Genomic DNA, 25,940 nt, shown 5'->3' on the forward strand with positions numbered 1-25,940 from the left:
TTGGAGCAATGCCTTTTTATCTCCACAAGGTTTAGTTTTACATTTAACTTAATGAGCTCTTTATCCTAAACAAACTTCAGGCACAAACCATGGCTTTACAGAGAAAACAAGTATTATTCATTCAATAGAAAAAAATGACATTAGAATTTAAACTTCATCTTGGTTTTATGCCCGATTTAGAATTGCATTAGCAAAAATTAAACAACACATTCTCAATTCTCAAAATGCATAACCGTTTGGAAATCAAATGTTTATCTTAGACTAAGCCTATAACGAAAGTTTTAGACTTGCCGAGAAGATTCCAGGGATTTTGGTGGATACCGTTGTAGTGCAGTGTAACTTTCTCTGGTGGACAGGTCATCTGCTTCACAGGCAATCTGTAAACCTGCATCGAGGCATCAAGCTGGGAGGTAGCGAGCAGTCAGGAAGATTCCAGGTGAGGTGGTGCTGCCAGGAAGCGAAAGGTGAGCTTGGAGCAGTTATGGTGGATCGGCGTCTCTCCCCACTCAACTTCTGCCCAGATTTTTAAGACCGTTTTTACAGAGAATCACACCTCTGGGACAGTGGCTTCTCAACAATAGGTTCCTACAAATACAACCCACGATTGATTGACACTTCACTTGTTTTCTCTCAGTGTCCACAACGTAACCAAGTTAATTCGGCAGGAGTTCAAACGACCTCTCGCCCCCCTGGAATCGTTCTTGTTGCTGTGGTGATCTATCCTCGGCTGTGTGATCTTTTTACAATGTGTCATTAACAATCTTTCAACAGCGCTTCCACCTTTTAATCGTCCCTTTCCTTCAGACATGCTGAAGCCGATTCAATCTCAGGTTTTCGTTCATCAGATGAATGTTTACTGCACAGAACAGCTGGGAGACTCCTGCAGTAAGTAATGGTCAGGGTCAGGTTCACAAGACTGAGTGACTTTAATGTGCAGCCTCCAGGCATCACCTTTAGAAATGTCAAAATTAAATCCACACGAGTGTTACCCCAGAACAAACATGAACTGTCTGGCCTGCTTCATCTGCTGCTGTTCTGCTGGTCAGCACTCTCACACACTCCAGGCTGATTACACAGTTTGTGTTTGTCCGTCTTTCAATATGTCTGTTCTCTGTTTATGTCGTTTGTCTCTATTTATTTTCTGTGTGTTATTCTATCTTGTTATTTCCACTTCTATTCCATCAATTTGTAATTCGTTGTCAGTCTCTCTCTCTCGTTCCATCCATGTCTGCTTGCTCTCTCTCATTATATACATATATACATATATGCTTTCTTTCACTTTCTTTCTCTCTTTATTTTTTCTCTCCTGTCAAACAAACTCACTTTATTTATCTCCAGCTCTGTGTACCTCTGTCTCTACCCCTCTTTGTTTCCATCTCTCTCTCTTTGTCACAGACCCTCTCGCCTTTATGTGAACCTGTTTTAATTTTCTGCGCTATTTAATCATTATATTTCTTTTGCCCTGTGTTCTCTGTCTCTGTCCACTCCTCTCTCCGCCTCTCTCTCCTTCTGTCTTTCTCTGTCTCCCTCCTTGTCTTTCTGTCTTTCTTACTCTCTCTGTCCCAATATCTCCCTGTCTTTCTCTCTGATCTCTCTCACGCTCTCCCTGTGTCACTCTTTGCCTCTCTCTCTCTCTTTCTCGCTCTCACTTTCTGTCTCTCCCTCGCTCTTTATATCACTATATCGCTCTCTCACACTCTTTATCGCAGTAAGTTCCTCTCTGTCTCTATGTCAGTCACTCTCCCCTCTCTCTCTCCCTCTCTGTATTTCGGCCTCTCTCAATCTCTCTCCCTCTTTCTCAAACTCTATGAATTTCTCTCTCTCGCTCCTTCTCTCCCTCCCCCTCTCCCCCTCTCTCTCCCTCTCTCCCCCTGCACCCATTCTGATCTGGCCCAAAGCAGCTACTTTGACTCCCAGCTTTGCACATTTTGCTGGATCACCATTTAGTTGAAGTCCAGCTGGGCTCTTTAGGACTGCCATTTCGAGCAAAATGCATGTGTCGTCTGCAGAATAAATCCTGCCTCAATTGGTCAGATTTTCAATAAAATATAACATCAGAACCATATTTCAGATCATTTAATGGCTCTGAGCTGCTAATATAAAATGTACTTTCCGTCCCCTGGGAAGTGTCGGGGATGGAGTATGAAATGGGATACAGTTCTAGTGCTTGAAACCCTTCAGCTCTTTCAATGATTTCACTAATTTAACAATTAGATTGAGTGGGTATTTCACCGCGTTCTTCAGCTCCTCTCTGAATTTAGTCTGGGTCAGGACATAAATACACGTGTTTGTGCAGGAACTGAGAAGCTGCAGCATTCCTGCTGTCTGTTGTGTGATATAACCAGGGTCAGCGGTGGAGTAATAAGACCAAATGTCTGCAATTCGCAGATAAATGAAAAATACAACCCGTATCAGCCACAACAGTATAAAACTGCCCGATATACTGAAGAGTAAAATGATGGATTTCTTTCGGTTCTCCATCTCTGGATCACTCTGATTCTCTCCATTGCTGCGGCCCCGGAGTCCCCTGCGGACTCGACTGGACATTAAAATACGCCTGACCGTCAGAACATTGAGCAGCAAAATCAGACAGAACGGGACACAAGGGGTTAAAATGAGGTGAAACATGTCAAATGCGGCCCATGCGGGGGAAGTACTGAACCTCGGTTTAGTCACACAAAACCAGGGAACATTATCAATTATATAGTCAGGTTCATATGTAAAGTACCAGGGGACACTCTCCAAACAGCCCAGCACACTCACTGTTCCCAGAACCACAGCCGCCGTTCTCTCGGTGCAATATTTAGTTTTCAGCTTCTCACAACAAATGGCCACAAATCGATCAAAGGTGAAAGCGACTGTGAACCAGACAGAAACCCCCGTGGCTGCTTCACTCAAGGAGGAAATAAAACTACACACGGGAGTAATGAACAGGAATGAACCTGGGAAATAAATCGCACCAATCCAATTCAATATTACACCAATGATAACGACCAGGAGATCAGCCACTGCCATTCCCACCAGGTAGACACTGATACATTTGGAGAGACCGCACTTTCCTCGGGACAGGATCACAATCGCCACCAAGTTAACTGTAAGAGAAAAGGAAGCTGAGAAGTTACTGCTCAAAGCTGGCGCCAAAGCAGCAGATTGAGAGGATCTGAGGTGAAATTTCCAGCTTTGTTGCTGCATCGAAGGGTGGAAAGTGATTGATTGACCTGGGCGGCGCTTTCGGGCAGAGATATTTTTAAACACAATGATCAATAATGAATTGGGAGATGGATACAGAAAGTGAATAAAGTGAGCACCGGATCCACTGGAAGGGCTGAGTGAGGGCACAGTGCGGGTGGAGAAGGGAGAAGGGGTTTTACACACCGGGAATCCAGCGGATTAAAGCCGGATTTGGGCTCCAGACTGACGGGAAAGAGAGGGAAGGGTCAGGAAGGTGAGGGGACAAAGAGAGGTACATTTAGTTTGTTGCTCTGGTTTAAGAGAGCTGACAGGGGCTGGCACTAAACGGGAAAGGCGGCTGAGGACCGTCCCAGTGAGACAGATTGGGAGGTAGACAAGGAAAAGGACATGTCAGAGCTGGAGGGGAGTCAGGAGCAGATAATTTGGGAACTTGCACGAACTGAAGTAAGGGAAGAAGAGACAGAGGATTCAAAGCAGTGAGAGGAGAGGCTGTGAATTACAGGGCGAGAAAGCAGCAGAGTGTGAGAGGAAATCTAATCTCTAGGTCCCAAGAACACAATCCAACTAATGCATTCAACGGTTCATTTCTGTGGTTATTGGTGTCAGGCAACCTGTGTTGGGTATTAATTATATCAAACTTGTTGTTTATTTAATTCAGCCGAGCTTCTAAAACACAGAATCCTCATAATTCATCACGATAAATAAATTGCTAATTCTACTCTTCAAGTAAATTGTAATTATATTTAGTCATTCCGATCAAGACATTTCTGATTATATTTTTTTCAGCAAATTTTAATTATGTTTAGTGTTAAGTTGGAAAACAAAGAACATTCACAAAAACAGACTGAGGACCTGACAGGGATATAAACATGAGGAGCGAGTCCCACAATAAAAACTCACCCAATCTGACCACATCATAATAACACCTTCAAATCACATTTTCTATATTTAATTGTACTGGAAGTTTCAGCAGTTCATTCTGATGAATTATTCACACCACAGCCTCTCGCTTTCCCTCTCAGTCGCCCTCTCTATCACGCACTCTACTCTCTTTCTCAAGTCCATTTTCATATCCGATTAAATCCTATCATCCTTTGCCTGCATTCTGTTCACCAGCCCCGTGTTCCACCGATCCTATTCTCAGTCTCATTTTGTTAAATAGTGAAGCCTCTGTGGAATAGTTTAATGTTTCTACAGATCACCCAATTCTCCACCTGTTCACCGACACTGTTCACTTCATCTTCAAATCATGGAATAAACAGAATCGAATGCCTCTCCCAGGCAGATCTCACAATAATTGAGATTCCTTCTCCTGTAATTATAAAGTAAAGTGATAGATGGCGGGATTGTTCAATTAACAAAACGCCAAAATCACACGGATAATCGACAGATACATAGAAGGGCTCCTGATTCCAACAGATACGGTGCAAATTGAGATAACATAACAACCACACTTTTCATTTAACAGTGAAGTCCAGTGACAGTCAGTGAATTCATCCACAGTGAAGCAGAGAAGGAGATGTGAAAGAGTCAGCAGTAAATTCAGATCAGTAACCAAACATCTGAAGCGGCGTCAGATACACACATAATGAAATAATATTTCATAACAGTGATCACCAATAAATACATTGAAATCTCAGTTGAATTGAAGCATGTTATTGGGGAGGGAGGACACTGCACTGCCTCCTTGTAACACTGAGACCGTGAGCTGTCTCATTATCAATCACTGAAAACACATTGATGAAAACATATTCCAGGACAGGTTAGTTCCACAAGAAACTGTTAACAGCTCCTGATGGTCTGAAACCAACTCTTAGCCCAAACACCTGATTGCAATACATTCAGTACAGAGAATAATCCAGTAACAATGTCAGCTTTGTATATATAAAGTCATTACAGATATAAAGTAACTCCTACAAGATCGAACATTTGGAAGCTAAGGACATACCATTATTCAACACAACATTCAGTACAGAGAATAATCCAGTAACAATGCCAGGGTTGGATATAAAAGGGTCATTATGGATATAATACAGCTCTGACAAGACCGAAAGAGCAGAGACTTAACATATTCCATCATTCAACCGATAGAACAGGTGACTGTGTTGAACATGGTAGGAGAAAAAAATCATGTACCAAGTACAGCAGCGGAGTCAACTCTGATGTACGTCATTAACAGCTGAGATAACGGCTTACCTGGAACTCCAACCGCTGCAAGAACAGGATAATAAATATCTTGTACCAGAAATATTACTGGATATCCCATTTCTGTGAGAAGCACTGACTTCTGTTACCCTGGAAACCACAGCTCCAGCAGGCACTCTGAGCTGATCCAATCCAACAAGCCCTGATTTATACAGGGGATAAGTCTCCACTGACACGGTTATACTCCTGATCATTGCTATTAGTTACAGTCAGTTTAACAAACACATTACATCAGCAGCTTTGACTCCGCTGTAAATAATGTGGTGAATAAAACACAAAAATCTCTAAGTCCACGATATTACTTAATCAGACCTCTCTCAGGAATAAAGCTTCAATCTGTTCTCATACAGGACTGATCCAATAATAATAAACGGCTTCATTTACAGCTTTTATATAACTATATTGACCATGTTCACTCCTGGTGTTTCATTTATAATTTAGACAGATGTCTGCGCAGTGTGCACTGAATCCAGGGACACAAGCAGACCCGTTTCACTCTGTTCCTGCAGTTTCCCAGTTAAAATATGAATTTTGAGTCTCTGATACGAGGACAGTTAAAGGGCAGGTTGAGGATTGCAGCCTAGAAATGACTGTGGGTGATATTTGGGGACGGACACTGAACGTGTCCCATTGACATTCCTCTCTCCGCTATTTTACTGCAGATGTTTACCCGTTTATTCTACATTGGTTAAGGGCTCCAGTAAAATTGGTCCCGTGTAAAACCGAGCTGAGCTCATGACCCTTTTTGACCTCCATCACAAAGGCCCCGTAATTCCCTCACCCGCCTCCATTCCTTCCTCAGCCCATTGCCATTGAAACCCTCATCAATGCCTCTGTCCCCTCCAGACTGCATTCCTCCAATGCACTCCTGACCGGCCACCCAACCTCCACCTTCCATAAACGTGAGCTCGTCCAAAAGTCTTGTCCGTGTCCAACCAGCACCAGGTCCTGCTCGGACTCACTGACCCTCACTAGCTCCCAGTTACATATTCAATAAATTTAAAATTCTCATCCTTGGGTTTAAAACCCTCCCCATCTCCATACCTACAGACAACCCACCGGTCACCATCTCATTCATCGGACACTGGCCTCTTTTGCTGGGAGTCCCCTCACTTGGTTCCACTCACCTATCTGATCAAAGCCAGGAGAAGCTTCTCTTCCCACCCTATCACCGTTATCTCTGATGTTTCTAAAGGTTCAATCCTTGGCTCCCTCCTCTTCCTCATCTACATGCTGCCCTTTGGTGACACAGTCCACAGACACGGACCAGCTTTCAGATGGACGCTGACGAAACCACCGCCTCTCTTGACCCTTCCAATATCTTTGTGTTGTCAGGTCCACATTCTGTTTTAGATGAGCCATCAGTTCCTCCAGTTAAAAATTGAGAAGTCATGATCTTTGACCCCAAAATCTCCACATCCTCGCCAGGGATTCCATCCTCACCCCTGGTTTTTTGATTGGTGAGTCACTCACCAATCACTCAAGCCCTTACTGACTTGCTTTGGATTCCAATCTCCTCAGCCTTTAGTTTATTTTTATTCTTTCTCACACTTGAATCCATCAGTGTCTCACCCCTCCCTATCTCTATAAACTACCAGTTCCGACAGCCCCTCCCAAACATTCTGCTCCTCCCCCTCTGGCCGCTTGTGCATCTGGAGTCCATTTGTCCTACTTCTGACAGGCGTGCCTTCAGCCATATCCACGCTCCTGATTGCCCTCCCTAAGCCCCTCCATCTCCATTCCTCCTTTCACGTGTCAGACGTGGTTCAGTGGTAGCAGTCTCACCTGTGAGATAGAAGTCTGTGCATTGAAGTCTAATTCCAGAGACTTGAACATATAATCCCGGCTGACACTGCAGTGCAGTCCTGAGGGAGCACTCGACTATCGGAGGGTCACTACTGAGGGAGCACATTACTCTCTGAGTGTCAGTACTGAGGGACTGGCGCACTGCTGGATGGTCAGTGCTAAAAGAGCGCAGTACTGTCGGACGGGCAGTACTCTGGGAGCGCTGTACTGTTGAAGGTGCCGACGGTAGGATACTTTAAGCCGAGGGCCCATCTGCCCTCTCAGGTCGATGTAAAAGATCCCACAGCAATATTCGAAAAAGAGCAGGGGAGGTCCTTCCAGTGTCCTGGCCAATATTTACCCTTCAACCAATGTTTACAAAACCGACTTTCTGGCCATTGATCTCATTGCAGTGTGTGGGAGCTTGATGTGCGCAAATTGGCTGCCACGTTTCCTACATTAACACAGCGACTACACTTAACAATGCACTTCATTGATTGTTTCGGGACGTCCCGAGGTCAAGAACGGCACTATTTCAAAGCAAGTTCTTTCCTTCTTTCAGACCTTCCAAGAAACCCATCTCTCGCTCCAAGCTTTTGCCGTCCTTCCTACTATTTCCTTCCTTGGTCAGGGGTCGTCGAAATTCTACTCTTGAAAACCAATCATATCCCCTCCAACTCTCCATTTACTTCTCCTCCTTTTACATCCTCCCTAAACCCACTCTTTGACCAAGGTTTTCGCCAGTCCTCCTGATATCTTCTTATTCCTTTTACTTCTCCGTGAATCCGCTTGGGAATGTTTATTCCTTTAAAGGCAGTCTGGGAATGCAAGTTGTTGTTAACTTTCATTGGAATGTGTTCATTAGTTGTCCACTGTCTGAGCAAAAGTAGTTTCTGGGATCATATTCTTGTACCAGAAAGAGATTTATATCAGACACAGACTTGCTCACATAAATAAACATTGGAAACTGCTCGTGGACACCGTTTTGTTCGAACAACATAACTTGGTTTATGTTCAGGCATCGCATTGAAATCGGTTTGTACAACCGTGAGGGATCCTTTAGGGGATCCTTGATCTAATAGGAGACAAGCAACACTGACTAGGATGAAGATTTATTAGTTATTTGTTTTTTTACTCTTTGATTATAACCCGTTTTACTGCTCCCTGGGACTGATGATTATGATGAAGATTTATTAGTTATTCTATTCGGTTAAACCACATAGTTCCAGAGCAGTTTCGGTGTCCCATTATAGAAACAACATTAAAGCCATAGGGAGAGCACAATGTGGATTCACTCGAATGTGGCCAGGGAAGGGAATCCTTTTTGGAAAGACTTGAAAAAAAAGGATTATTTCCATGGGAATAGAAAAGACGAGACTTAAATCTTAAACAAAAACAGGCCATTCGGCCCAACTGTTCCATTCCTGTGTGTATGCTCCACACGAGCCTCCTCCTAACTTCAGAATATCCTTCTGTTCCTCTCTCCCTCGTGTACTTACCCAGCTTACCCTTAAATACATCTCTACTATTCGCCTCAAGTACTCCAGGTAGGAGCAAGTTTCAAAATTCCATCCACTCTCATGGTTAAAAAAGTTTCTCCTGAATTCCTTATTGGGTTTATTCGTGACTATTTTATCTTAATGACTGCAAGTTTTGGACTCCCCACAAGTGGAAACATCTTCCCGACCTCTAACATATCAAACCACTTCCTAATTGTAAAGACCTCTATTAGGGCACTCCTCAGCCTTCTCTTCTCTCGAATAAAAATACCCAGCCTGTTCAGTCTTTCCTGATATTTATAACCTCTCAGTTCTGGTATCATTCTAGTGATTCATTTTTTGCACCTTCTCCAGTGACCGTGTATCGTTTTTATAATATGGAGAACAGAACTGTTCACAGACCTGAAATGTTAACACTGTTTCTCTCTCCACAGATGCTGCCTGACCTGTTGTGTGTGTCCAGCATTATCTGATTAATTACATTTCACATAGACTGGTCTAACCAAGCTCCTGTACAAGTTCAACATAATATCTCTGCTTTTCAATTCTATTCCTCGAGAAATGTTTGCATTTTTATGGCCTTCGCACCTCAGCAGGATAACCAGCTTGCCCCACAGTAAGATGGCCGCCATGCCCCACATTATGATGGCCGCCTTGCCCCTCAGTAATCCTTGCCCCACAGTAAGATAGCCAGCTTGCTCCACAGTAAGATGGCCGCCTTGCCCCTCAGTAAGCCTTGCCCCACAGTAAGATAGCCAGCTTGCCCCACAGTAAGATGGCCGCCTTGCCCCTCAGTAAGCCTTGCCCCTCAGGAAGATAGCCAGCTTGCCCCACAGTAAGATGGCCGCCTTGCCCCTCAGTAAGCCTTGCCCCTCAGTAAAATCGCCAGCTAGTCCCACAGTATGATGGCCGCCTTGCCCCTCAGTAAGATGGCCGCCTTGCCCCTCAGTAAGCCTTGCCCCTCAGTAAAATAGCCAGCTCGTCCCACAGTATGATGGCCGCCTTGCCCCTCAGTAAGATGGCCGCCTTGCCCCTCAGTAAGCCTTGCTGGCAGACATTATGTTTTCAGTTCAGGGCGGGAGTGAATGGTTCCCTGTTACCCACCGTGTGCTGTACATGTCCAGGAGCTGTCACTGTTCCATACAAGGGCCGTAAAGTACAGAGAAGGAGAGACACACTGAGAGAGGTATGTTGTTTAAATGTAAAGGCACTGATTTTTTTACAGGTATATGTCTCAATTTTGTGTTTATTCAGGGCCACCATTTTCTGTCAACACAGCACTGGGACATTTATTACAGAGTACCTCGCCTCACTGGGAAAGAAACACACTGTACAGAGGGCAGGAAATATAAAGTGAAACATAGATACAGGTCTGAATGGAGATCAGAAATTGCACAGATAAAACTAGGTGCAGATCTCGTTGTTATGTTTAATAACTGTTTTTTTATTCCTTCATAGGATGTGGGTATCGCTGGCAAGGCTAGCATTTATTGCCCATCCCTAATTGCCCTTTAGAAGTTGGTGCTGACCTGGCTTCTTGAACCGCTGCAGTCCGTGTGGTGACAGTTCTCCCACAGTGCTGTTAGGAATGGAGTTCCAGGATTTTGACCCAGCGACGATGAAGTAACGGCGATATATTTCCAAGTCTGGGTGGTGTGTGACTTGGAGGGGAACGTGCAGGTGGTGTTGTTCCCATGTGCCTGCTGCTCTTGTCCTTCTAGGTGGTAGAGGTCGTGGGTTTGGGAGGTGCTGTCGAAGAAGCCTTAGCGGGTTACTTCAGTGCATCCTGTGGATGGTGCACACTGCAGCCACAGTGCGCCAGTGGTGAAGGGAGTGAATGTTTAGGGTGGTGGATGGGGTGCCAATCAAGCTGGCTGCTTTATCTTGGATGGTGTCGAGCTTCTTGAGTGTTTTGGAGCTGTACTCATCCAAGCAAGTTCAGAGTATTCCATCACACTCCTGACTTGTGCCTTGGAGATGGTGGAAAGGCTTTGGGGAGTCAGGAGGTGAGTCACTCGCCGCAGAATACCCAGCCTCTGACTTGCTCTCGTAGCCACAGTATTTATATGGCTGGTCCAGTTAAGATTCTGTTCAATGGTGACCCCCAGGATGTTGATGGTGGGGGATTCGGCGATGGCAATGCCGTTGAATGTCAAGGGGTTAGATTCACTCTTGTTGGAGATGGTCATTGCCTGGCACTTATCTGGCGCGAATGTTACTTGCCACTTATGAGCCCAAGCCTGGATGTTGTCCAGGTCTTGCTGCATGCGGGCTCGGACTGCTACATTATTTGAGGGGTTGCGAATGGAACTGAACACTGTGCAATCATCAGCGAATATCCCCATTTCTGACCTTATGATGGAGGGAAGGTCATTGATGAAGCAGCTGAAGATGGTTGGGCCTTGGACACTGCCCTGAGGAACTCCTGTCGCAATACCTTGGGGCTGAGATGATTGTCCTCCAACAACCACTACAATCTTCCTTTGTGCCAGGTAAGACTCCAGCCACTGGAGAGCTTTCCCCCTGACTCCTATTGACTTCAATTTTACTGGGGCTCCTTGGTGCCACACTCGGTCAAATGCTGCCTTGATATCAAGGGCAGTCACTCTCACCTCACCTCTGGAATTTAGCTCTTTTGTCCATGTTTGGACCAAGGCTGTAATGAGGTCTGGAGCCGAGTGGTCCTGGCGGAACCCAAACTGAGCATCGGTGAGCAGGTTATTGGTGAGTAAGTGCCACTTGTTAGCACTGTCGACGACACCTTCCATCACTTTGCTGATGATTGAGAGTCGACTGATGGGGCGGTAATTGGCCGGATTGGATTTGTCCTGCTCTTTGTGTATGAGATTTTTGGACTGGTATGTAATGTGTATCTCAGTCTGCACTAATGGAATTGATACTCTATCTTTAAATCTCATTCTCCGAGTACATTCTGAACAGGTATCTAATTTGTTTCTCAGGTTTACTATCTTTCAATATTTCTCAATCAGATACTCTACCTGAGTTTTGGACTTGTATGCAATTTGTATCATATGATACACTTTTCGAATGGATATTGCATGTATTAAAGTCATGTGTGTGAGAGTTCTGGGCTAGTATTCAATTTGAATCTCGGGGAACATTATTGGGATTCATTCTGTACCTTTGAATCGGGTACCATGTGTGATTTCTATCTGGTATTTAATTTGTAGCTAATGTTGCTCTCCTGTGAGATTATAACAGTGCCTTTCACTCTGAGAGTGTGATTTTGGACTGGGATTTTTGTATCTACCTGTCAGCGGGACTGAGTTAGGGGGAAATGGAACAGTGTCAGCCACACCGACTCTGCTTGACTGTTGGATTGAAAATGTGTCTCTGGAAATTGTGATCAGTGTGGGACTGACTACTTGTGCTGTCTGAGACTGTGGAACTGATGACCTGTCTGTGTCTCTGTGCTCTGTGAGTGATAATATACTTACTGTGTGTGAGAAGGAGCTGGCTGTACTGTTCCTTCTGCCTCGGGTGGAGGAAGCATCACATTTATTCTGGATCGTTCAAGGGTTTGCCTGTGGAAAGAAAATTATCTCTTGTTACTCAGGAACATGTGAGGGAGAAAATTCAGAAGTGATCAGTTTAATATCTCCGTTAATGATCATTTTGAATATCCACAAAATGAAATCCAGTGATACAAACAGTGTCAGTGTCTGACTCCACTGCAGTACTGCAGCACTCAGCTTCTGCATACCAGGTGTGTTGGGCTGTTTTAAAACAATTCAATGACATCCAGACACGGCCCATCCCCTGCACTGATCCATGAATGGGACTACCCGATGGGGCAGGGACCTTTGTACAGGTCAGGTTTCTAATCCCCTCTCCCATGGGACTAACCGTTCAACCGAAACCAAACAGCCGCTGATTAAAATGTGTCCTTGACACTTCTCACCTGATGCCTGCAATAGATGCTCTTTGTATAACTCCCCACATCCTTACTGTCCGGCTCTGTTTCCACTCTTCACTGTCCAATAACAATAAACAGGGTGAGGCTGGAACTAAACCAGGACCATTCACTACTGGTTTGGGGAGAGAAAGCAGCAATGATTTTAATAGCAGGTTCCTCCCATTCTCTCTCCCTTCCCCTGGACACACCCTGTACACACACAGCCCGAGAATGACCTCTCCTTTCCCCCCTCTCACTCCATGTTCCGTGACCAGTTCCTAATCCACTCCGCCTCTTACAAACAGCCCCCCGGACTCCCTCTGAACTTCCCCCGGACTCAATGCCGATCTCTGAGCCCACCCGCGGACACGGTCCCGAAGCGATGATCTGCTGTAACGAGGCTGCTCTTTGCTCCCTTCCCCCGGGGTCCGTGATCTCTCCATTCCCGGCTGTTTTAAACCATCTTCTTCCGCTCACTGAGGGAATGGCGCCCACAATTCACAATCCAAAAATCGATAGAAACTTTCCCCAATTGGAATTTTTCCGAGTCTGAGCAAAGGAAGTGGGGCTGGGGGAAAGGTCAGAGGGAATGGGGTCCACAGGCAGTGCAGGAACAGGCACCAGAATGGAAAACAGATGGGATTCCACCAGTGCCTAACTCTGGAATCCAGACTGACTTTACAATCTCCAACTATTAAACTAGATGTTTCCATCCCTGCTGTTTCTCTCGGGGTCTTTTGATGGTAAAGAGCCTTTCAGAGATAAAGTGAGCGGCTGTGAAATCAGCCAATGGATTCTCTTCATTAATGGCCCCTATAATGTGTGACTGAGAGAGGATTTCTCAAACCAATCCTGGAGAAACATGGGAGGAAAGTGGGAGTCGGTGTATTTGCTGGGACCGTGTAGGGTTAATATCAGGCAGCAACAGTCGCAGATTAATTTAACCGGAGTGAAACGGTAGGTCACTGAGAGTAATATCGAACAGCCCTGAGCTGTAAAACTGCAGATAGTACAACAGGCATTAGAGGGTTAAATGTGACCCATTGTTTCTGTCCCTCTCTGTATTGTCCCTGAGTGTGGGATTAATAGTGTGTCTGACCCTTGTACAATATCAATGAGAGATGGGATTGCATCTTCTGTCTCTCCAACGCGATCTTTCTGGATAAAACGGCACTTTCCCGGTCAGTCTGGAAATAATACTGTTAACGTCTGTCTGTCACTGTGTCTCACCGCTCTCTCTGTCTCTCTCACCGTGTCTGCCTCCCCCTCTCTCTCTCTGGTGCTGTATATGAAGGTGGATACTGCTATTGTGCGTGATTTGGACACAGATCGGGAGTGTAAGACTGATACTGTCTCTATCTCTCTCTCTATTGCTGGACATGAAAGTGGGATACTGTCTGATATAAAATAGAGAGAATGAGATGTCCGGGCCGGGCCTCACTGTAACTGGGGATGTGTTCGGCTCCAGTCCCAGTTCATGGTCATAATCTTTTCACAGATTCAGGGCGAGAGTCTCTGTGAGACGGTAACCCTGGCGGAGAAACTCCGCGTCATAACTCAAACCACAACACATGAGATTCTACAAATAAGCTGGAATAAGGTGTTTGTAAAACGCTGAACCCGTCTGGGAGGGGATGTGTGGGGAGATAGAACAGGGAAACAGACTGAAATGGAGGAGCCGAGTTGACTTGTTATTGAATGGACTGTATTGAGGCAGGAATATTAACGATTTCTCATTGTAACGGGGCTTATTTGAAAGCTTCGGGTTTTGGGAATCCTTGAATATGAAGCCCGGGTCTGTCAGGGTTTGTGCGAAGCGCTGAGGTTCGGTTCTATTATCGATAAACGGTTTGAAACTGTCGGATGGAGAGAACTGGAGGTGGAGCTGGAAGATCAGAGGCCGCTCTCCGCTCTGTCACTCTGACTGTCTCCTCCCCTCCCGATTTCTCTGTTTAATCCCCCATATGGAACCAAAGCGGGTCGGTGGACTCTAAACACGGTTTATTCGATAACAGGACGAAAGGCGAGTAATGTTCCTGATCTCCTGGGCACCAGGCAATTCACTGTTATTTGTTTCTGTACAGAGTTACATTTCGGTGATTCCCCAGTGAGTTTGATGCGTTATGTAAATAATCCAACAAAATAGGACAGAAACGGAGCGAAGCGCTGAATTTCACAGATGTAGAAAGGTTAGTCGAGCAGTTCTGATGATTCTTTACGAGCCCAATATGGCAAGTAGTTTAAATAAATACAAGAAACCTGGTGATGTGTGGGCTGGGGTCTATAAGTCACCGTTTAAAGTACCGGACTGTGGTCACTGCCCCGACTCCAGTCCCATTAATACCTCATCTCGTCCACAACGAGACAAAAGCAGCTCAAAGCCACACTGGTAGCATGATATCAGCGTCTCCCTTCACACAGTAACCAGCCCTTTCACAGATACAGAGGGTGGCTCTGAAAAGAGCCTTTACATCGAGTTACATTGAAATTACAGCACAGAAACAGGCCATTCGGCCCAACTAGTCTATGCCAGCGTTTATGCTGCTCATGAGCCTCCTCCTTCCTTACTTCATCTAACCCTATCGGCATATCCTTCTATTCCTTTCTCCCTCATGTGCTGATCTATCTTCCCCTTAAATGCCTCTCTGTTATTTGCCTCAGCTACTCCTCGTAGTTGCAAGTTCCACATTCCAACCACTCTCTGGGTAAAGCAATTTCTCCTGAATTCCCTATTTGATTTATTAGCGACTATTTTATTTTTATTACCTGAAGTTTTGGACTCCCCACAAGTGGAAACATTTTCTCTACATCTATCCTAACAAACCCTGTCATTATCTTCAAAATCTCGATCAGATCAACCCTCAGCCTTCTCTTTTCTAGTGAAACGAGACCCAGTCTGTGCAGCCTTTCCTGATAAGAATATCCTCTCATTTCTGGTATCATCCTTGTGAATCTTGTTTGCACCTTCTCCAGTGCCCCGGTGTCTATAATATGGAGACGAGACCTGTTCGCAGTATTCCAAGTCTGGTCTAAACAAGGTTCTGTACAAGTTTAACATAACTTCTTTGCTTTTCAACTCTATCCCTCCAGAAATGAATCCCAGTTTTTGATTTGTCTTTTTATGACCTGATTAACGTGGGTCGCTACTTTTAGTAATTTGTGTATCTGTCCCACTAGATCCCTTTGCTCCTCTATCCCGTTTAGGCTCTTATTATCCAAGCAGTGTGTGACCTCCTGATTCTTCATTCTGCAAGTTTATTAATGTCCTCTTGCATTTTGATGCATTCTTCCTTTGTATTAACTTAATCCCCCAATTTGGTGTCGTCCACAAATTTTGGAATTGTACTTCCGATTCCCGAATCCAAATCGTTCATGTAAATTGTGAAGAACAGTCGTCCCAGCAACTGGAATTCCACTTCCCACCTTTTGCCAGTCTGAGTAGCGACCCTTAACCTCTATTCTCGGCTTTCAGTTTTGTAGCCAACTTACTATCCATTCTGCCACCTGACCTGACTCCACTTGCTCTGAACTTAGCCATGAGTCTACAATGTGGTACATTACAGAAGGCCTTCGGAAAATCCAAATATATCACATCTACTGCATTAAACTTGTCTGCACTTTCTGTTCCTTCTTCAAAGATTTCAATCAGGTTGGTCCTGTCCTTTGAGTTATCAGATTAAGCCTTGGCCGGTTTACTTGCTCTTGGAGCTCACAATGCTGGTTTTCTTCGGCAGCAGCACGGCCTGGATATCAGACAACACCCTGAGCGATGGTCACCCGTCCCAGCAGCTTGTTGAGCTCCTCGTCGTTGCGGATGGCCAGCTGCAGGTGTCTGGGGATGATGCGGGTCTTCTTGTTTGTCCCGGGCCGCGTGGCCGGCCAGCTGGAGGATTTCAGCCGTCAGATACTCGATGCACAGCAGCCAGATAGACCGGGGCTCCGGCACCCACACGTTCAGCATAGTTCCCCTTCCGCAGGAGCCTGTGAACACGGGTAACAGGGAACTACAGTCCGCCCCGGGATGAGCGAGACTTGGCTTTGGACCGAGCTTTACCGCCTGTTTTTTCTCTTCCAGACATTTCCACAATCTCACAAACACTTTCACAAAGAATGAAGAAATCCTCCCGCACTCGCCCTTCTTATACCTTCTGGAGGAGTACAGCGGGGGCACTTGTGATGGGTCTCTCTCAGAGTGTTTACACTGCCCGCTCACCCTCACTGATATTCTATCTTTGAACTGCTGTAACATTGACCTTTAGTAATATTGCTGCTCCTCCTCCTTTCCCTATTTCCCTGTCCTTTCTAAACATCTTATAGACTTGAATATAAAGCTGCCATTCCTGTCCAGTTGGTAGTCAGGTCTCTGTAATGATTTAATGTAATTATTTAACTTTACTCAATGGCTGATGTGAGCTGTGGTAAAATGTATTTCCAGCTGGTCAAGTATTGCAGGTATCGACTGTCTCTTCAGTCCGATATCAGGTGAAGAATGATTGGCTGGTGTGGAATTTCCATTGATTGGGGGTTGGCGAAATCGACTGGGCGGAAACAGGAACTGCAACAGAGCGAGAAAGGATCCGTCAGAAACCAGTGAAAATGAAGAACAAAATCCAACAGCCTGCAGTGTCTGTTCAGGATCTGATGTTTGGGAACTATTTTATTGTTGATTATTTTCAGCGATGGTGGTATAGTGGTGAGCATAGCTGCCTTCCAAGCAGTTGACCCGGGTTCGATTCCCGGCCATCGCAATTAAGTGTTCTTATTAGTTTATTTCCATCAGAAACTCTTAAGTTTACAATCGAATTTGATGCAGTTCATAATCGAGTGTAATTATTGTAAAATGTTATCAACCTTCATTTCTTTTCCCGATCGAAGGAAAAGAGGAAAAACATGCTGGAAATACTGATTTACCAAGGGTCTAATGAGAGTGAGGAAGGGACATGATCTGTTAGCCTTTATTGGAAGGGTGTTGGAATATAAGAGGAAGGAGGTCTTGCTGCAATTGTAGTATGAGGAAATATTGTGCAAAATTGGCCAATATTGGTTGGAGTTTACAAGAATGAGAGTTGATCGCATTGAAATGTATAAAATTCTTAGACGGCTTGACAGGGTAGATGCTGAGAGTCTGATTTCTCTGGCTGGAGAGTCAAGAACTCGAGCTCATAGTCTCAAGATAAGGGGTCGGCCATTTAGGACCGACATGAGGAAACATTTCTTCACTCAAAGGATTGTGAATCTTTGGAATTCTCTGCACCCCAGAGGGCTGTGGATGCTCAGTCGTTGAGTTATATTCAAAGCTGAGATCGATAGATTGTTGGACTCGAGGGGAATCAAGGGATATGGGGATCGGCGGGAAAGTGGAGTTGAGATCGAAGATCAGCCATGATCTTATTGAATGGCAGAGCAGGCTCGATGGGCCATATGGCCTATTCTGCTGCTATTTCTTATGTTCTTATGTAAAGAGCTTTATTTCCAAGTGTGCTGACGACAATAATTTAGGTAGCACAGTAAACATTGTAGATGGGAGCAGAAATTTGCAAAGGGACATTGATAGATTAAGTGAATGGGTGAAACTGTGGCAGATGGAGTTCAACGTGGGGAAGTGTGAGGTTATCCCTTTGGACCATAAAACGATAGATCAGTGTATTTTCTAAATGGCAAGAAGCTAGGAACTGTGGGGGAGGATAGAGATTTAGGGGGTCCAATACAGAAATCACTAAAAGTGATCACTAATTCACTAAAACAATGTTAAAATGGAGATTAAATTTTGATCTTTATCTCAAGGGAATTGGAAAAAAAGCAGTGCTCTGGTGAGGCATCATTTAGAGTTCCGTGCTCAGTTCTGGGCACCGCACTCTCTCTAATGGCTTGGAATGAGAAGGGGTTTTTCATTAAAGGAAGCTCACTGAAATACAGGGTTTTTGAAGAGTTATGATCAGAAATGGGAGCGGAGCTCATTTCCTGCTTCACACTGTTACAACACATTGAGGAGAACAGCATCAATGAAGATAAAGGGAATGAAATGAAATGTGTCACACAGTTACATCTGGCTGCTCTGTCTGACCATTTTAGTCGCTACTTCCCTGTAGAGGGATTTGAAAATTTGAAGGAAAAGCGTTGGGTGAAAATCCTTTTGCTTTGGGAAATCCTGAATCAATAATGAGGCTAAACTTGATGCCTGAGCAAGAAAACGAGCCGGTGCGACTCACCTGTGAACACATTGAAAACACGCCACAAGTCATTCAGATTGTCATCTTTTTGGATCAGTGCTTTCAAAGAATATCCTCTGTTATGATTCGTGTTCTGTTGTTGCTGCCGTTCACAACAACCTACCTGTGCGAAATGGGATTTTCGACTTTGACAAGGTTAAAAACAAGAGAAAGAAACTCAACAGCGCACCTGAGATGCGTGAAGCACTTTCATCCTGTGATCCAGATTGGAACGAGATCATGACCAACTGACAGACCCACCCCTCACATTGAGGAAGTGAAACTCAACCTGATCTTCTTTTACTGTATTTATACTGTATTTAAAATGTTTTTCAAGCAACGTCGATGTCTAATTTTAATTATTACTTGAAGTGAATTGAAGAGCGAGCATGGACTCACCTTTATTGGGATTTGATGAAAACTCCAGTCTGAAGTTATTATTGTTTGGGGTCCCTGGGGGAAGTGTTTTTCTTCCACTGGGTCACGAGAAAAATAGTTTGATAAACTCTGTTCTACATTGTACGGTCAGTGTCTGTTCAGCAAACCCGCTCTGAATTCCTCAGTCTGTATTTCCAGAAACGGTCTGTGGGCCACGCGGGCAACAAAACACTGACCCACAACCTGCGACTAATGGCGGCCGGAGAGCCCACAATCCAACGCGCCCCAGAAACCCCTCTATCTCTCCAAGGCGCTGATTTATCCGGCCGGCTGCCCTTGCCGCGCCTGCGCGCTGCGCCCCTTCGAATGGAGACAGACCGTATTCTACCGCGCGCGGCATTCTGGGTAAGGTCATCCGCCATTGTAAACCCATCTCGCTGATGATTCTGTGATGGGGTTTAGAAGGACGAGGTTCATCCAATCAAAAGCAAAATAATGCGGATGCTGGAAATGTGAAATATAAAGAGAAAATGCTGGAAATCCTCAGCAAGTGGAGAAAATCATCCTCAGGTTTCTGGTTGGAACTAGCAAACGTGCTTTTGGACGAAGCAGAAATTAGCTCAAGGCCGTTCTCCTAACTTTACAGACAGCCTACAGCTTAACATGTTGGTGCTGAGGCACAAGAGACCTCCTTTCCTTTCTCAAACCTAAAAGCTTTCTGTGTCTGCCCGAACACGGCTGTTTTGCTCGAGCACTTGCCGCTGCTCACCAGCAGGGAGTGCCTTTGAATAACAACACGTCAAACCGCACTCACTTTCAGGCAAATAAGCCTTCCATCAGTCAGTCAGACCGACAGACAGACAGAGCTCTCGCTGTTTCCTCAAGCTCGGGCTGATGTTCTTTTCCGATGACCTCGTCTGCGTTCCGCAGGCTCGGGCTCTTCTCGGCATCATTCACGATTACAGTGCCTTCCCGTTCAGCGGTTGCTCACTTGCAGGTTGTCGATACCGCGGATTGGAGAAAAGTATTGAAAAAATTCAGTGAGGTGGCAATTCGTGGCGCTGCTTGGAGGCGAGTGTGAAGCAACTATTGTGAAGGGCAATTTGATTTGACAAGCAGGGGAATTAGCTCAAATGGTAGAGTGCTCGCTTTGCATGCGAGAAGTAGCGGGATTAATACCCCCTTTCTCTACTCACTTTTTTACCTTGGGGAGTTGTCCCGAAACAAAAATGGTGTCAGTTTTCAGCCAATCCAAAACCCACGTGAATCCTCAGCTTCGACAAAGAGAGGTCAATGGGTAATCAATCTTTTGGTGTGCTGCAGCAAGCAAAAGTTTTTGATTTTGGTGTTGAGCAAAGATGGAAAGATGAAGTGAGACATGGAAGAAAGCTTCACAGGTCCTGATATCTCTTCTGTGGATTGAACGCAGGATTCACAAAGTTAATAAAACTAATGCACGCCCTGCTGTGTGAAAAGCGCATGAACGGTGGAGACTGCCAGGCAGCACTGCCAATTAGGTTAGTTTGCAAGCTATCTAAAGTCATAAAGTAATGGACAGTTGGCAAAAACAATCCAGTCAGGTCGGAGCTGTCCAGACAATCTTCTGATTTGTCATTGGACACGATATCCACTGCTCCACTGGTCGAGGGTTTGCAGAGAAAGTAGCAGCTCACACTGCCACAGCGCTGCGGTATGAGCAGGAAATGAGTCAGTCTCGGTCATGTACATGTGACTCCACGAGTCCGGGAATGTCAAAAGGCGCACAGTGAATATTTACCAAAGAGAGCAATCTTGGCTGCTTCCCTTCGATCGTTCAGCTGGTACAGCGGAGGACTGCAATACAATTAACAGATAAAAGTCATCCTTAGGTTTCTGGTTGGAACTAGCGAACGTGCTTTTGGAGTAAGCAGAAATTAGCTCAAGGCCGTTTTCTTTACTTCACAGACAGCCAAAAGCTTAACATGTTGGCGCTGAGGCACAGGAGACCTCCTTTCCTTTCTTCAACCTGAAAGCTTTTTGTGTCTCCCCGAAAACGGCTGTTTTTCTCGAGCACTTGCTTCTGCTCACCAGCAGGGAGTGCCTTTGAATAACAACGCGTCAAACCGCGATCACTTTCAGGCAAATTAGCCTTCCATTAGTCAGTCAGACAGAGCTCTCACTGTTTCCTCAAACTCGGGCGGCTGTTCTTTTCCGATGACCTCGTATGCCTTCTGCAGGCTCGGGCTCTTCTCAGCATCATTCACGATTACTGTGCCTTCCCGTTCTGCTGTTGCTCAATTGCGAACACTCGATACCGCGGATTGGAGCAAAGTATTGAAAAAATTCAGGGAGGTGGCATCGCGGCGCTGCTTGGAGACGAATGTTAAGCGATTATTGTGAAGGGCAAATTGATGGCCGCAACTGGGGAATTAGCTCAAATGGTAGAGTGATCGCTTAGCATGCGAGAAAAAGCGGGATCGATGCCCGCATTCTCCACTCACTTTTTTACCTTGGGGAATTGTCCCGAAACAAAAATGGTGTCAGTTTTCAGCAAATCCACAACCCACGTGAATCCTAAGCTTCGATAAAGAGAGGTCAAGGGGTAATAAATCTTTTGGTGTGCTGCAGTAAGCAAAAGTTTTTGATTTTCGTGTTTCGCAAAGATGGAAAGATGAAGTGAGACATGGAAAAAAGCTTCATGGGTGATAGAATCATAGAATCATAGAATCATAGAAGTTACAACATGGAAACAGGCCCTTCGGCCCAACATGTCCATGTCGCCCAGTTTATACTACTAAGCTAGTCCCAATTGCCTGCACTTGGCCCATATCCCTCGATACCCATCTTCCCCATGTAACTGTCCAAATGCTTTTTAAAAGACAAAATTGTACCCGCCTCTACTACTGCCTCTGGCAGCTCGTTCCAGACACTCACCACCCTTTGAGTGAAAAAATTGCCCCTCTGGATCCTTTTGTATCTCTCCCCTCTCACCTTAAATCTGTGCCCCCTCGTTATAGACTCCCCTACCTTTGGGAAAATATTTTGACTATCGACCTTATCTATGCCCCTCATTATTTTATAGACTTCTATAAGATCACCCCTTAACCTCCTACTCTCCAGGGAATAAAGTCCCAGTCTGTCTAACCTCTCCCTGTAAGTCCTGGTATCTTTTTTGTGGATTGAACTCAGGATTCACGAAGTGAATAAACCTAATGCATTTCCTGCTGTGTTGAAAGCGCACGAACGGTGGAGACTGCCAGGCAGCACTTCCAATTAGGTCAGTTTGCAAGCTATCAAAAGTCATAAGGTAATGGACAGTTCTCAAAAACAATGCAGTCAGGTTGGAGTTGACCAGACAATCTTCTGATTTGTCATTGGACACGGTATCCACTGCTGCATTCGCCCCGGGTGTGCAGAGAAAGTAGCAGCTCACACTGCCACAACGATGCGCTATGAGCAGGAACCGAGTCAGTCTCGGTCATGCACATGTGACTCCACGAGTCCTGGAGTGTCAAAAGGCGCACAGTGAACATTTACCAAAGAGAGCAATCTTTGCTGCTTCCCTTCGATCGTTCAGCTGGTACAGCGGAGGACTGTAATAGTATTAACAGATAAAAGTCATCCTTAGCTTTCTGGTTGGAACGAGCGAACGTGCTTTTGGAGTAAGCAGAAATTAGCTCAAGGCCGTTTTCTTTATTTTACAGACAGCCTACAGCTTCACATGTTGGCGCTGAGGCACAGGAGACGTCCTTTCCTTTCTGAAACCAAAAGCTTTTTGTGTCTGCCCGAAAACGGCTGTTTTGCTCGAGCACTTGCCTCTGCTGATCAGCAGGGCGTACCTTTGAGTAACAACGCGTCAAACCGCGCTCACTTTCAGGCAAATAAGCCTTCCATTCTTCAGTCAGACAGAGCTCTCACATTTTCCTCAAACTCGGGCGGCTGTTCTTTTCCGATGACCTCGTATGCCTTCCGCAGGCTCGGGCTCTTCTCGGCATCATTCACGATTACTGTGCCTTCCCGTTCTGCTGTTGCTCACTTGCGAATACTCGACACCGCGTATTGGAGCAAAGCATTGAAAAAATTCATGGAGGTTGCAATTCGTGGCGCTGCTTGGAGGCGAGTGTAAAGCGACTATTGTGAAGGGCAAATAGATTCGCCAAACAGGGGAATTAGCTCAAATGGTAGAGCGCTCGCTCAGCATGCGAGAAGTAGCGGGATCGATGCCCGCATTCTCCACTCACTTTTTTACCTTGGGGAATTGTCCCGAAACGAAAATGGTGTCAGTTCTCAGCAAATCCAGAAGCCACGTCAATCCTCAGCTTCGATGAAGAGAGGTCAAGGAGCAGCAAATCTTTTGGTGTGCTGCAGCGAGCAAAAGTTTTTGATTTTGGTGTTCAGCAAAGATGGAAAGATGAAGTGAGACATGGAAAAAAGCTTCACAGGTCCTGATATCTTTTCTATGGATTGAACTCAGGATTTACAAAGTTAATAAAACTAATGCACTCCCTGCTGTATGAAAAGCGCATGAACGGTGGAGACTGCCAGGCAGCATTATCAATAAGGTAAGTTTGCAAGCTATCTATAGTCATAAAGCCATGGACAGTTGGCAAAAACAATCCAGTCAGGTAGGAGTTGTCCAGACAATCTTCTGATTTCTCATTAGACACGAAATCCACTGCTCCACTGGTCTCGGGTGTGCAGAGAAAGTAGCAGCTTACACTGCCACAGCGCTGCGGTCTGAGCAGGAAATGAGTCAGTCTCGGTCATGCACACGTGACTCCACGAGTCCGGGAGTGTCAAAAGGCGCACAGTGAATATTGACCAAAGAGAGCAATCTTGGCTGCTTCCCTTCGATCGTTCAGCTAGTACAGCGGAGGACTGCAATACAATTAACAGATAAAAGTCATCCTTAGGTTTCTGGTTGGAACTAGCGAACGTGCTTTTGGAGTGAGCAGAAATTAGCTCAAGGCCGTTTTCTTTACTTTACAGACAACCAAAAGCTTAACATGTTGGCGCTGAGGCACAGGAGACCTCCTTTCCTTTCTTCAACCTGAAAGTTTTTTGTGTCTGCCCGAAAACGGCTGTTTTGCTCGAGCACTTGCCTCTGCTCACCAGCAGGGCGTACCTTTGAATAACAACACGTCAAACCGCACTCATTTTCTGGCAAATAAGCCTTCCATCAGTCAGTCAGACCGACAGACAGACAGAGCTCTCGCTGTTTCCTCAAGCTCGGGCTGCTGTTCTTTTCCGATGACCTCGTCTGCGTTCCGCAGGCTCGGGCTCTTCTCGGCATCATTCACGATGACTGTGCCTTCCCGTTCTGCTGTTGCTCAATTGCGAACAATCGAGACCGCGGATTGGAGCATTGAATGCATTCAGGGAGGTGGCAATTCGTGGCACTGCCTGGAGACGAATGTTAAGCGATTATTGTGAAGGGCAAAGTCACCACCGTAACTGGGGAATTAGCTCAAATGGTAGAGTGCTTGCTTAGCATGCGAGAAGTACTGGGATCGATGTCCGCATTTTCCACTCACTTTTTTTACCTTGGGGAATTGTCCCGAAACAAAAATGGTGTCAGTTTTCAGCAAATCCATAACCCACGTGAATCCTGAGCTTCGATAAATAGAGGTCAAGGGGCAGTAAATCTTTTGGTGTGCTGCAGTCAGCAAACGTTTTTGATTTTGGTGTTTCGCAAAGATGGAAAGATAAAGTGAGACATGGAAAAAAGCTTCACGGGTCCTGGTATCTTTTCTTTGGATTGAACTCAGGATTTGCAAAGTGAATAAAACTAATGCATTTCCTGCTCTGTTAAGAGTGCACGAACGGTGGAGACTTCCAGGCAGCACTTCCAATTAGGGCAATTTGCAAGCTATTAAAAGTCATAAAGTAATGGACAGTTTGCAAAAACAACCCAGTCAGGTTGGAGTTGACCAGACAATCTTCTGATTTGTCATAAGACACGGTGTCCACTGCTGCATTCGCCTCTCGGGTGTGCAGAGAAAGTAACAGCTCACACTCCCACAACGATGCGCTATGAGCAGGAACCGAGTCAGTCTCGGTCATGCACATGTGACTCCACGAGTCCGGGAGTGTCAAAAGGCGCACAATGAACATTTACCAAAGAGAGCAATCTTTGCTGCTTCCCTTTGATCGATCAGCTGGTACAGCGGAGGACTGTAATACAATTAACAGATAAAAGTCATCCTTAGGATTCTGGTTGGAACCAGCGAACGTGCTTTTGGAGTAAGCAGAAATTAGCTCAAAGCCGTTTTCTTTACTTTACAGACAGCCTACAGCTTAACATGTTGGCGCTGAGGCACAGGAGACCTCCGTTCCTTTCTTCAACCTGAAAGCTTTGTGCATCTGCCCGAAAACGTCTGTTTTGCTCGAGCACTTGCCTCTGCTCACCAGCAGGGCAAGTGCACCTTTGAGTCACAACACGTCAAACCGCACTGACTTTATTACGAACAGAAGACAAACACACGTCTTCGTTCAAAAACCACCCTGCAGGTGGACACGGAGTGAGATAAACACAGGGCAGAGATGCAAACAGTATCAGGAAACATCGGGAAGTAGACAAGAGAAATAGATTGAGCGCTTTGTTATCAGAAAAATGTCTGAACCTCCACGGTCAATGAAAGGGCTTTTGTTGGTCGGTTTCCCATTGAACCTGATAATTCGGGAGAACTTGGTGGATGTTTGGTTTGGTTCCCTTGACCCCACCAGCGGAAAAGGCTTGTCGATTCCACCCGACAACTCGTTTCAAAAGCCACTCTG

At 45.4% G+C, this 25,940-nt stretch overlaps 1 non-coding gene and 1 pseudogene across 1 annotated transcript; one reads left to right on the top strand and one right to left on the bottom strand.

Annotated features, from left to right (window-relative positions):
* Window positions 1-25,940, bottom strand: part of LOC137314528 (zinc finger protein 585A-like) — a 915,457-nt pseudogene that overhangs the window by 860,015 nt on the left and 29,502 nt on the right.
* trnag-ucc (transfer RNA glycine (anticodon UCC)) lies at window positions 17,274-17,345 on the top strand. The gene has a single exon. It is a non-coding gene; the product is annotated as a tRNA-Gly (tRNA).

This window comes from Heptranchias perlo, unplaced genomic scaffold, assembly GCF_035084215.1.
Source record: "Heptranchias perlo isolate sHepPer1 unplaced genomic scaffold, sHepPer1.hap1 HAP1_SCAFFOLD_52, whole genome shotgun sequence".
Taxonomy (NCBI): domain Eukaryota; kingdom Metazoa; phylum Chordata; class Chondrichthyes; order Hexanchiformes; family Hexanchidae; genus Heptranchias; species Heptranchias perlo.